Consider the following 10,421-nt stretch of genomic DNA (forward strand, 5'->3'; position numbering starts at 1 on the left):
TTATTTTCTTTATTTACATTTCAAATGCTATCCCGAAAGTTTCCTATACCCCTGCCCCCACCTCTGCTCCCCTACCCACCCACTCCCACTACTTAGCCCAGGCCTTGCCAAAAAAAGTGAGTTTTAACTTCCTTGCCAACATTCAATAAATTCATTGTCTGATAATTCTGTATCTATATGAAATGTTTACATGACCAAGTTTATGATTTCACCAGAGAACCAAATTACATGCTCTCCCTATAGACATTAACAAACTTATAGTGCAGCCTTTCATTTTTATCATTAATATGAACTACATAAACAATGGTTACAAAAGAATTCAAATTTTTAATAATTCTATTTGAACAATTATGAAAATAACATTATTGATTTGTGAAATATTGCTTAAAATATATTAACATTTATATTTATTTACATATTTATTTACATATTTATTTACATATTTATTTTCCTTTTGTATTATTATTTTTAATTGGATATTTTATTTATTTACATTTCAAATGATATCCTCTTTCCTGGTTTCCCCTCTGCAAACTCCCTATCCCATCCCCCACTTACCCTGCTTCTATGAGGGTACTCTCCCACCCACCTACCCACTAAGACAGTTAATTTTCCCTATGCTAATATTGAACTGAAGGCCTCATTAAGGGCATGAAAAAGACCCCCCAATTCCTAAAAGATGAGTTTAAATATTTAAGTCTACTAAAGTAGCCATAGGGAAATGGCTATTTCTCATTTCATGTGAACATTCATAATTCAGTTTAATACTAGGTCTATTTTATGTAACTTCTCTTTTCTTTTTTTCTATTAAAAATAGATATTAGCCCTCAAGGCAGTGTCAGGGCTGGGATACTCTCTTGGCATTAGTTTCACTTCCACATTACTACACCACCTTTAAGCCAGTACATCTTGTAGGCAGAAAGATTTACATCCAAGGTTATGTAGCCAGGTTGGTATCTTATAATCCCCAACTAGAAGTCTTTCCTGGTTACAGGAGATGGTCAATTCAGCTATCTATCACTCATTGCTAGGAGTCTTAGATGCTAGGGTTACCAGAAAGAAGATAGATGGTCCAGAGACCAAAAATAGAACCAAACAGGAATTAAAAAAAAAAAATCAATGAAATGATTCCTAATGATACTCTGCTAAATGCACAGATTGGTGCCTAGCTACTTGTCATCAGAGAGACTTCATCCAGCAATTGATGGGAACAGATGCAAATACCCACAGCCAAATACTAGGCAGAGTTCAGGGAATCCCAAAAAACGATGAGAAGAAAGGATTGTAGGAGCCAGAGATTTCAAGCGCACCACAAGAATACCGACAAAATTGACTAATTTGGATCGATGGGACCTCCCACAGAATGAATGGATGAGCTTGCATGGGACTGACCTATGTCCTCTGCGTACATGTTTCGGTTGCGTAGCTTGGTCTTCTCGTGGGACTCCTAACATGAAAGCAGGGACCCTCTGTGATTCTTTCTTTTGCCAGATGTTGGGGCCATTTTTCTCCCACTTAGTTGCCTCATCAAGGCTTAATATGAGGGAACGTACCTAGTTGACTGCACCTTGATATGCCCTGTTTGAGTTCCATGGGAGGTCTGCATTTAATGAAGAGAAGCAAAGGAGAAGTGGATGATGAGGACAGAGGTAGAAGAGCATACTGTAGGTGGGGGAGAGGAACTGCGAGGAGAAGAGAGAGGGGAACTGCAGTCAGGATGTTAAATATAAATAAATAAATAAATAAAGATAGATAGATAGATAGATAGATAGATAGATAGATAGATAGATAGATGAATAAATAGATACTAGCAATATTTTTCTAACCAGTATCATTTAAAACTTGATTAAAGGGTTCTTTTCCTGGTCAGGGAAACCTTTCTTCTTGCAGGCAGTGGTGGCACATGCCTTTAATTCCAGCACTTGGGAGGCTAAGGCAAACAAATTTCTGAGTTCGAGGCCAGCCTGGTCTACAGAGTGAGTTCCAGGATAGCCAGGGCTACACAGAGAAACAAAACAAAACAAAACAAAACAAAAAAAAAAAACAAAAAAAAAACTTGATTCAATATGCAAGATAGAATGAGAAAGATCTTATTCTCACAATTAGAATACAATAAACTGCTTTCTATTCATTTCACAATGTTTTTTTTCTTTTCTTGAAAAGAGTATTTATTTTTTTAAAAAATATATACCGATTACATTTTCCCTACTTTTATTCCTCCCAGTTTCTTCATAGCTGTCCTTCCATCAGACTAACTTCCTTTCTATCTCTCAGAAAACAATAAATAAATAGATAGAAAGAAAGAAAGAAAGAAAGATAGATAGATAGATAGATAGATAAAATTTCTAAGGAATAATAATATAATATAATGAGACAAAAAATAACACATTAAAGTTACACAAGACAAATGAACAACAGTAAAAGAGTCCAAACGATGGCAGAAGAATCAGAGAAACACTTGTTTACACACTAAGAAATTCCATAAAACAGTGAACTGGAAACCATCACACATATGCAAAGGTCTGGTGTAGAGCCAATCAAGCCCTGTCCATGCTGCCTCTGTCTCTGCAAGTTCATGAGCTTTGATCATCTTGATTTAAAGGGCCTTGGTTACTTAGTGCCTTCCATCTTCTCTGGCTCTTAAACTCTTGCCTCTTTCTCCCCCAAATTCTCTGAGTCATGAGGGGAGAGATTTAATAGAGAAAAGGTCTCCCAATGTCTGCATAATATCTGGCTGTGAGTCTCTGTACTTCTTCCCATCTGCTTCAGAAGAAAGCTTCTTTTAAGATGACTAAGGAAGACACTGATCTATGAGTATATCAAAATGTCACTAGGAGTCATTCTATTGCTAGATTATTTTTTTTAACTGGGTATTTTCTTTATTTACACTTCAAATGTTATCCCCTTTCCCAGTTTCCCTCCCTCCTGGAAACACCCTATCACACCCTCCCTCCCCCCCTGCTTCTGTGAGAGTGTTCTTCATCTATTGAGCCTTCATAGGACCAAGGACCTCTCCTTCCATTGATGCTCTGCTACGTATGCAGCTGGAGCCATGTTTGATGACTAAGTCCCTGGGAGTTCGGGGGGGGGGGTGTTGATACTGTTGTTCTTCCTATGGGGTTGCAAGCCCCTTCAACTCCTTCAGTCCTTTCTCTAACTCCTCTATTGGGGACCCCATGCTCAGTCCAAAGGTTGGCTGCTAACATCTGCCTCTGTATTTATAAGGTTCTGGCATGGCCTCTCAGGAGACAATCATATCAGGCTCCTTTCAACATGCACTTCTTGGTATCCACAACAGTGTCTGGGTTTGGTAACTATATATGGGATGAATCCTAGGTGGGACAGTCTCTAGGTTGCCTTTCCTTTAGTCTCTACTCTACACTTTATCTCCATATTTGCTCCTGTGAGTATTTTGTTCTCCTTCTAAAAGGGACCGAAGCACCCACACTTTGGTCTTCCTTCTTATCAAGATTCATGTAGGGTTTGCTTTGTTTTTTTGTTGTTGTTGTTTGTTTGTTTTGTTTTTTTTTCAAGACAGGGTTTCTCTGTATAGCCCTAGTTGTCATGGAACTCACTTTTGTAGACCAGGCTGGCCTCGAACTCAGAAATCCACCTGCCTCTGCCTCCCGAGTGCTGGGATTAAAAGTGTGTGCCACCATGCCCGACTGGAATAGTAGTATTGAGTTTTATTATAAGTCCCTGGGCTTAGTCTGAAGTTCTTGATCACTGAAGCAATGAAGGGTATGAGTTCCATCTCTTGAAGTAGAACTTAATGAAAATATAATAATGATTGGTTATTACAACAAGCTTTGTGCTGTTATTGCCCTAATATATATTGCAGGCAGGTCAGTATTGTGGATATATGATTTGAAAAATATTTTATGGTTTTTGTAAAGTATGTATGTAACTCAGTGAATATTGACATTCTATGCAATCTATCTACTATGATATACCAAGCTTCATTCTGGCAAGATCTATGGTTTTGGGTGATTTCTAACCCATTTGTAAAATACAAAAAATGAGGTGAGAAATGGTAAAATTACTATTCAGCTTTTATTATGAACACACACACACACACACACACACACACGCACGGGCGTACACGTGCACTCATGATTATATTTCATGTATTAGGGACAGGATTCTATTGAGTCTATTATTTCAATACTCAACTAACCTTTATTTCTACTGGTTCCTTTTTTTGTATTATTAATAAAAGAAAATGAGTGAAAATTCTGCCAGCTTTAAAGACAAAATAAAATGTAAAGACCACTTCAGAACTAAACATGAATTTTACATTGTTCATGTCCTCCCATATGAATACTTCTTAAATATTATGGATCTGAAATTATGTTGGGTGTTAGAATCTACTGCCTGTTATGTCAGGGTGTGTTAGCTTGCAGTAGATAGATAGTCAGGGGAATTTATGAATCTTGTGAGTCCTAGCTGCTCAGCTACTACTTCTAGTAAGTTGCATGTGATCTGCTCCGTATACTAAAAATGCAAATGGTAATATAATTCTTCATTTCTTCATGACTATTAGATTACTTAGCTTTACCACTATACATATGTGTGTGTGTATATATATATACACACATATATGTAAAGAGAAGGCAGCAAGAAAGCAAGAATCAGAAAAAAAAATTAAATTTCAGTTGATGAAACAAAATGTATCTTGGAGAAATGACTCTTTTCCTGGGTTTTGCTAATCATCAATTGAGCATTTTGAAAAACCTTGCTTCTTGTATTAACCACGGACTAGCAGCATTGGCATCCCATAGGATCTCATTAGAAATACAGAAGATTGAGCACATCCAAGTTCTACTGAAGCAGAACAAAATCCCTATGTAATTCATGTGAGCCTTAATATTTAGAAAGTACTACATATGAAGCCTATGAGAAAGTATCAGTGATACTACATACTAGAGAAATATTTGATTTCTGAGGTATGAGCTCAGATTTGCCTCTAGTAAACTAAATGACAAAAAAAATGACAATTGAGAATTAATCTCAAAAGAAGTGAAAAAAACTTAAGACAGTTCAAAATCAATGTTACTGATTCAAAAAGTAAATGTAATAGAGTCGTAGGAAGTGATTTCTACATGAATTTAAAAGTTTTGTCTTCTATAGTCTATTGAAAATTCAAATAGATTATAATAAGTAAAATTTGTGCTGTAATTCATTTGGTAATGTTAATTTTCTTCCCTTGTAGTACATAAAGTCATGGTGTATTATGCCATACCTGAATGTTATGTTTATAAAGTGCAAATGCTAATACAAGTTCTGTGTGTTATCATCTAAACAGAGAGCAAGGAATCACAACACAATTTTTTTTAATTAATTGAAAAAATATTTTTCTCTCACATGAAACATCCCACCCACAGTTTTCCCTTCCTCTGCTCCTCCTAGATCCACCCTCATCACCACTAACTCCTATCTCCTTCCTTTCCTATCTATTTCCCCTCCATTTTCTCATCAGAAAAGCAAGTCTTCAAGAGAAGACAAAACAAGATACAATAAAACAAAACAAACAAACAAACAAAAAAAAAACAAAAACAAAAAACTTCATATTGAGGCTGGACAAAGAAACCTAATAGGAGTAAAAGTATCTCAAAAGTAGACAAAAGAATGAGAAATATACCTGCTCCCACTGTTAGGAGTCCCATAAAAACACCAAGCTAACAGCGATTACATATATGTATATGACATGGTATAGGTTTCATAATTGAGATGTCCATCTCTGTGAGGCCACGTGACCCTGCTTAGTTGACTTAGTGGGCCATGTTCTCCTTGTGTCCTCCATACTCTCTGACTCCTAAAGTCTTTCCTTCTTGACTTTTCTGGATTCTCTAGCTGACCTCATGAAGACTTCCAATTTAAACTATCTCTTGGCATAATGTCTGACCGTAGGTCTCTGAACCCCCTCACATCTGCTACCGCAGGAAGCCTCTCTGATGACTACTGGATAAGGAACCAGTGCATAAGTATAGCAAAGCAGCATTAGGAGTCCTTTCATTTTTTTTTCCCATCTGTGTTTAGCTAAACCCTAGGTCTCTGGGCTAGCCAGTCTCCAGTTCTGGCCATTCAGGGAGTGATGAAAGACATCCATCTTGTGGTGTGGATCTCAAGTTAAACCAAATATGTATTGGCCACTCCCATGTGTTCTGCACCACCATTGGCCCAACAAACCTTACAGAAAGGAACAATTGTAGGTACAAGGCTTTGTGGCTGCCTGGACTAGAATTTATTGGTGAAGGCCCCAAGCCTACCCCAGCTTGACTTCTCTGTATTCAGTAAGCTGAGTGAAGTTGTCATCGTCAATGGGACCCCATTGTCGATTTTCAGAGGCCAACCTTCTGTCCTAACATAAGCCTAGATTATTTAGTGGTCACCATGGGAACTATTTAACCAACAATTCAACTGAATGCAATCCACTTTCTCCACTAGAAAATTTGCCTGACTACAAAAGATGATAAGTTGCGAGTTTCTGTATACCCACTGTTACTAAAAGTCCTCACTAGGTCACCCTCATAGAATCTAGGAAGTTTACACTGCACAAGGTGTCCACACTGTCCCTAGACCATATCCCCAATTGCAGCTGTATCTTCCAAATTCTTTCCCTCCACCCCACCTGATTCCCTCTACTTCTATCCTTACCTGTCTCCTGTCTACCTGTAGAATCTATTCTATTCCTTCTTCCAAAGGAATTAGAGATTCCTATTTTGCAAATTCTGTTCTAAGATCTGTGTACCTTTTAAAACATTTTTTAATATCTAGGTTGTTTTGTGTTCTTTATACGGAATGTGTATGGGATAAAGAGTTGGTAAAAGTCTTTTCCCAGTGTTACAGACAGTTCCATGATGTGCTGAGAAGAATGCATATTTTATTGTGTTTTGGTGGAATGTTATGTAAATATCTTTGGTTTATAACATCAGTTAGCTCCAGAATGTCCCTGTCTGGGGGACCTGATCATTGGTGAGAGTGGGGAATTTAATGCCTCCCATTATTAGTGTATATGGATAATGTGTGACTTAAGCTGAAGTAATTTTTCTTTTACAGAGGTAGATGCCCTTGTGTTTGTTTTATAGATGTTAAGAATTAAAATGGCATCTTGGTGGATTCTTCCCGTGATAAGTATGAAGTATCCTTTCTTAGCTTTTGATTATATTTGGTTTGTCCATTTTGTTATTAAAAGGACTATACCTATTTGCTTCTTAGGCCCATTTACTTGCAATATCTTTTTCCAATACTTCAGTCTGAGGTAATATATATCCTTGATATGGAGGAGTGTTTCTTGAATGAAGCAACAATGGTGGGTCCTGTTTTTGTATACCTTTTGTTAATTTGTGTCATTTGGGGGGAGAATTGAGGCAATTGATATTGAGAGATATTAATTAACATTGATTGTTAATTCCTGTTATTTTGTAGTAGGAGTAGTAGTAGTTAGTGGTTGTTGTTGTTGGTAGTGGTGGTGGTAGTAGTGGTATATGTGTTTGTGTTTTCCTTCTTTTGTTTTTTTTTTTCTGATGGAAGATTATTATTTTCCATATTTTCATGTGTGTAGTTAACTTCCTTGATTTAGATTTTTCCTTCTAGCACCTTCTTTAAGACTGTACTTATTGCTGGATATTCTTTACATTTGAATTTTTAATGGGATAGCTTATTTTCTCCTTGTATAGTGATTGAAACTTTTCCTGGGTGTACTAACTGGGCTGGCATCTGTGATTTCTTAGAATATGGATCATATTAATACAAGCTCATCTGCCTTTTAGTGTCTTGACTGAATTATCAGGTATAATTCTAATAGGTTTACCTTTGTGTGTTAGCTGTTAGTATTCTTTCTTATTCTTTATGTTTAGAGTTTTGATTATTATGTATTCTGGTTATTTTCTTTTCTGGTCCAATCTATTTTGTGTTTCTGCATGTTTCTTGTACCTTTATAGACATCTCTTTCTTTAAGTTAGAAGAGTATTCTTCTATGGATCTGTTAAAAATATTTTCTAGGATTTGGGTTGTGATTTTTCTCTTTCATCTATTCCTTACTCATAGGCTTGGTCTTTTCATAGTGTCCCAGATTTACTGGTTGTTTTGTCAGATTGTTTTTATATTTTCTATTCACTTTGAATGATGTATGAGTTTCTTGAATTGTATAGTCAGTGTCTAAGATTCTCTTTTATCTTTTATACTGTGTTGGTGAAGCTTGTCTCTCTATTTCCTGTTTATAATCTTAAATTTTAAATTTGCAGGATTCCCTCATTTTATGTTATCTTTGTTGCTTCTGTCTCCATTTTCAGATCCTGAATACGCTTATTTGTTTCTTTAAATTTTTTCTTATGATCAAATTCCTTAGATAAAATTAAACATTCAGTCGATGCCATGATGGGTGATCACCATACCTCTATCAGATCACTCCATAATTCATCTCCATAACTAAAACATTTATGTCCTATTGTTAATGACTGTTCCTCTATAGTAAGGAGAAAGAACTGATAAACATATTCACTGCATTTTAAATGAGTCATTGGAGATCCTCTGTCATACATTATCGCATTAAGATTAGCTTCTTTCATTGTATAAAGAATAAATGAATATAGAATAGCATTAGTGAATTTTTTCAACCACAAAATAAATTTAATGGAAATCATTTAAAGTGCTGCAGCTATATGTCTATATTACCTCTTACTGTTTTCATTATTGTTGTTTCAAATAGGTTCTCAATGTGCAGACAAGGATATCCTGGAGCTTACTGTGTAGGTTGTCCAGGATATCCTCCAACTCAGGGCAGTCCTCTTGCTTCTGACTCAAAGGTGGTAGGATAATAGGCATTATCTACCATACACAGATAACTTTATTTCTTAAGATTTTTGGTATGAATTCATATTTTTGGTTGGCATTTAGAATTCCAAACAGAAAATTCTGATTTAAAGGAATAACTTTTAAAAGTAACTGACACTGTTATTTATTAACTGTTTTATTACTGGTTTAAGTCATTTGTTGAGTGTTGGACTCTCTTCACATTGTTTGTATACATTTATTTCAGTCATAGTACTAATTATACTGCCATATTTTACACTTAGCATGCTGAAGGTGATGGAAGTTTTTGATGAGGCAGATAGTACAGGATTGAAGAAAATGGTGGAAAAACATTTCTCATTTACTGGGGTGGCTTTCTCAGTTCATTTAGTGCTGAGCTGCCTGGAGATATAAGTGAGATGAATCACAAGAATACTGTTTGAACGTTTCCACAGAGTTGAGAGAGCTGAGAAGCCATCACATTTTCTTTCCTTATATGCACAGTATCTATTGTGTTGTAGAGCATAGTGTATGTTCATTTTCAAATAAGTTCATGCAAAAATGTGAGAAATGATATACATGGTCTATACAGATATTCTTACCTCACTGTATTTAGAAGATTTCACAACTGGATGAGATATTATTTTATTTTCTTGTTTGTCTTCACCTCCTGTATTTCATTGAATGTTTTTCCCTTCCCTGTGGAAAAAATAATTCTAATAACACTGCATTGTATAATATATTATCATAAATGGCAGGAGGTATCTGGCTCATTTTACTTCATGGAATGATTTTGATTTTTTAATTCTTAGAGTATTTTACATTAAACATGTCCTGTAGTGAATAAGCTTCTACTCCTACATCAGAAGTCCACTGACACATTTCCTTGTCCATGGTGAAGAGGATTTAAAATTGCATGACAGACTTAACTAATGGCTGAAAAGTTGACAGAGGAAATGACAATCTATGTATTCCTTTTCAGGGTGCCTACGTATAAAATTACAAATCTCAAACCTTTCTGAATTTTTGAATTGACAGCCTGTGGAGGAAGATCTTGGCCCATCTGAATTTGAAACACACTTAATTTTTTTTTTCAAAAATAGTAAACTGTAAAATTTGTGATAATTTTTATTCAACTGCTCATTGATCCATCTTCTCTTAATGCCAGCAGCAAAGCAGGGCTTCAGACTCCGTCTTAGACTTCGCAAATTAGATCTGTGTTAAAAAAAAAAAAAAAAAAAAAAAAAAAAAAAAAAAAAAACTCAGGTGGTGTTTGTACACATTCAAGTTTGGAAAGTACTGATAACCAAATTATTCCCCATATGTCTAGAATATCAAGGCATTGTAGAAGCCACGGGTCCTAACCTTCCTTTGAAACTGGATATATGTGACTGTATTCTCAAATGCAGTGAACATTTATTTTCTTAAATTTTACAAGAGATAAATAATCTCAGTCTTATATGCTTTAAAACTGCAGACTCGTGTCTATTTATACCCATAGAGCTTTTGAGCTATTTTTTTTTTTTTTTTTTTTTTAAATCTAATTGTAATATTCCCTGGAGTAACAGAATTTGTCAGACTCTAATGTTTATAGTGCTATTAATTATTTGACAGTTTGAGAATATTAT

The 10,421-nt window shown here is 35.5% G+C and overlaps 1 protein-coding gene across 2 annotated transcripts in view; it reads left to right on the forward strand.

Moving 5' to 3' along the window:
* The window catches only part of Galnt13 (polypeptide N-acetylgalactosaminyltransferase 13), a 571,919-nt gene that overhangs the window by 334,550 nt on the left and 226,948 nt on the right, over positions 1-10,421 (forward strand). The gene's annotated exons all lie outside the window — the stretch shown is intronic.

Source organism: Mus pahari, chromosome 3 (genome assembly GCF_900095145.1).
Source record: "Mus pahari chromosome 3, PAHARI_EIJ_v1.1, whole genome shotgun sequence".
Classification (NCBI taxonomy): Eukaryota; Metazoa; Chordata; class Mammalia; order Rodentia; family Muridae; genus Mus; species Mus pahari.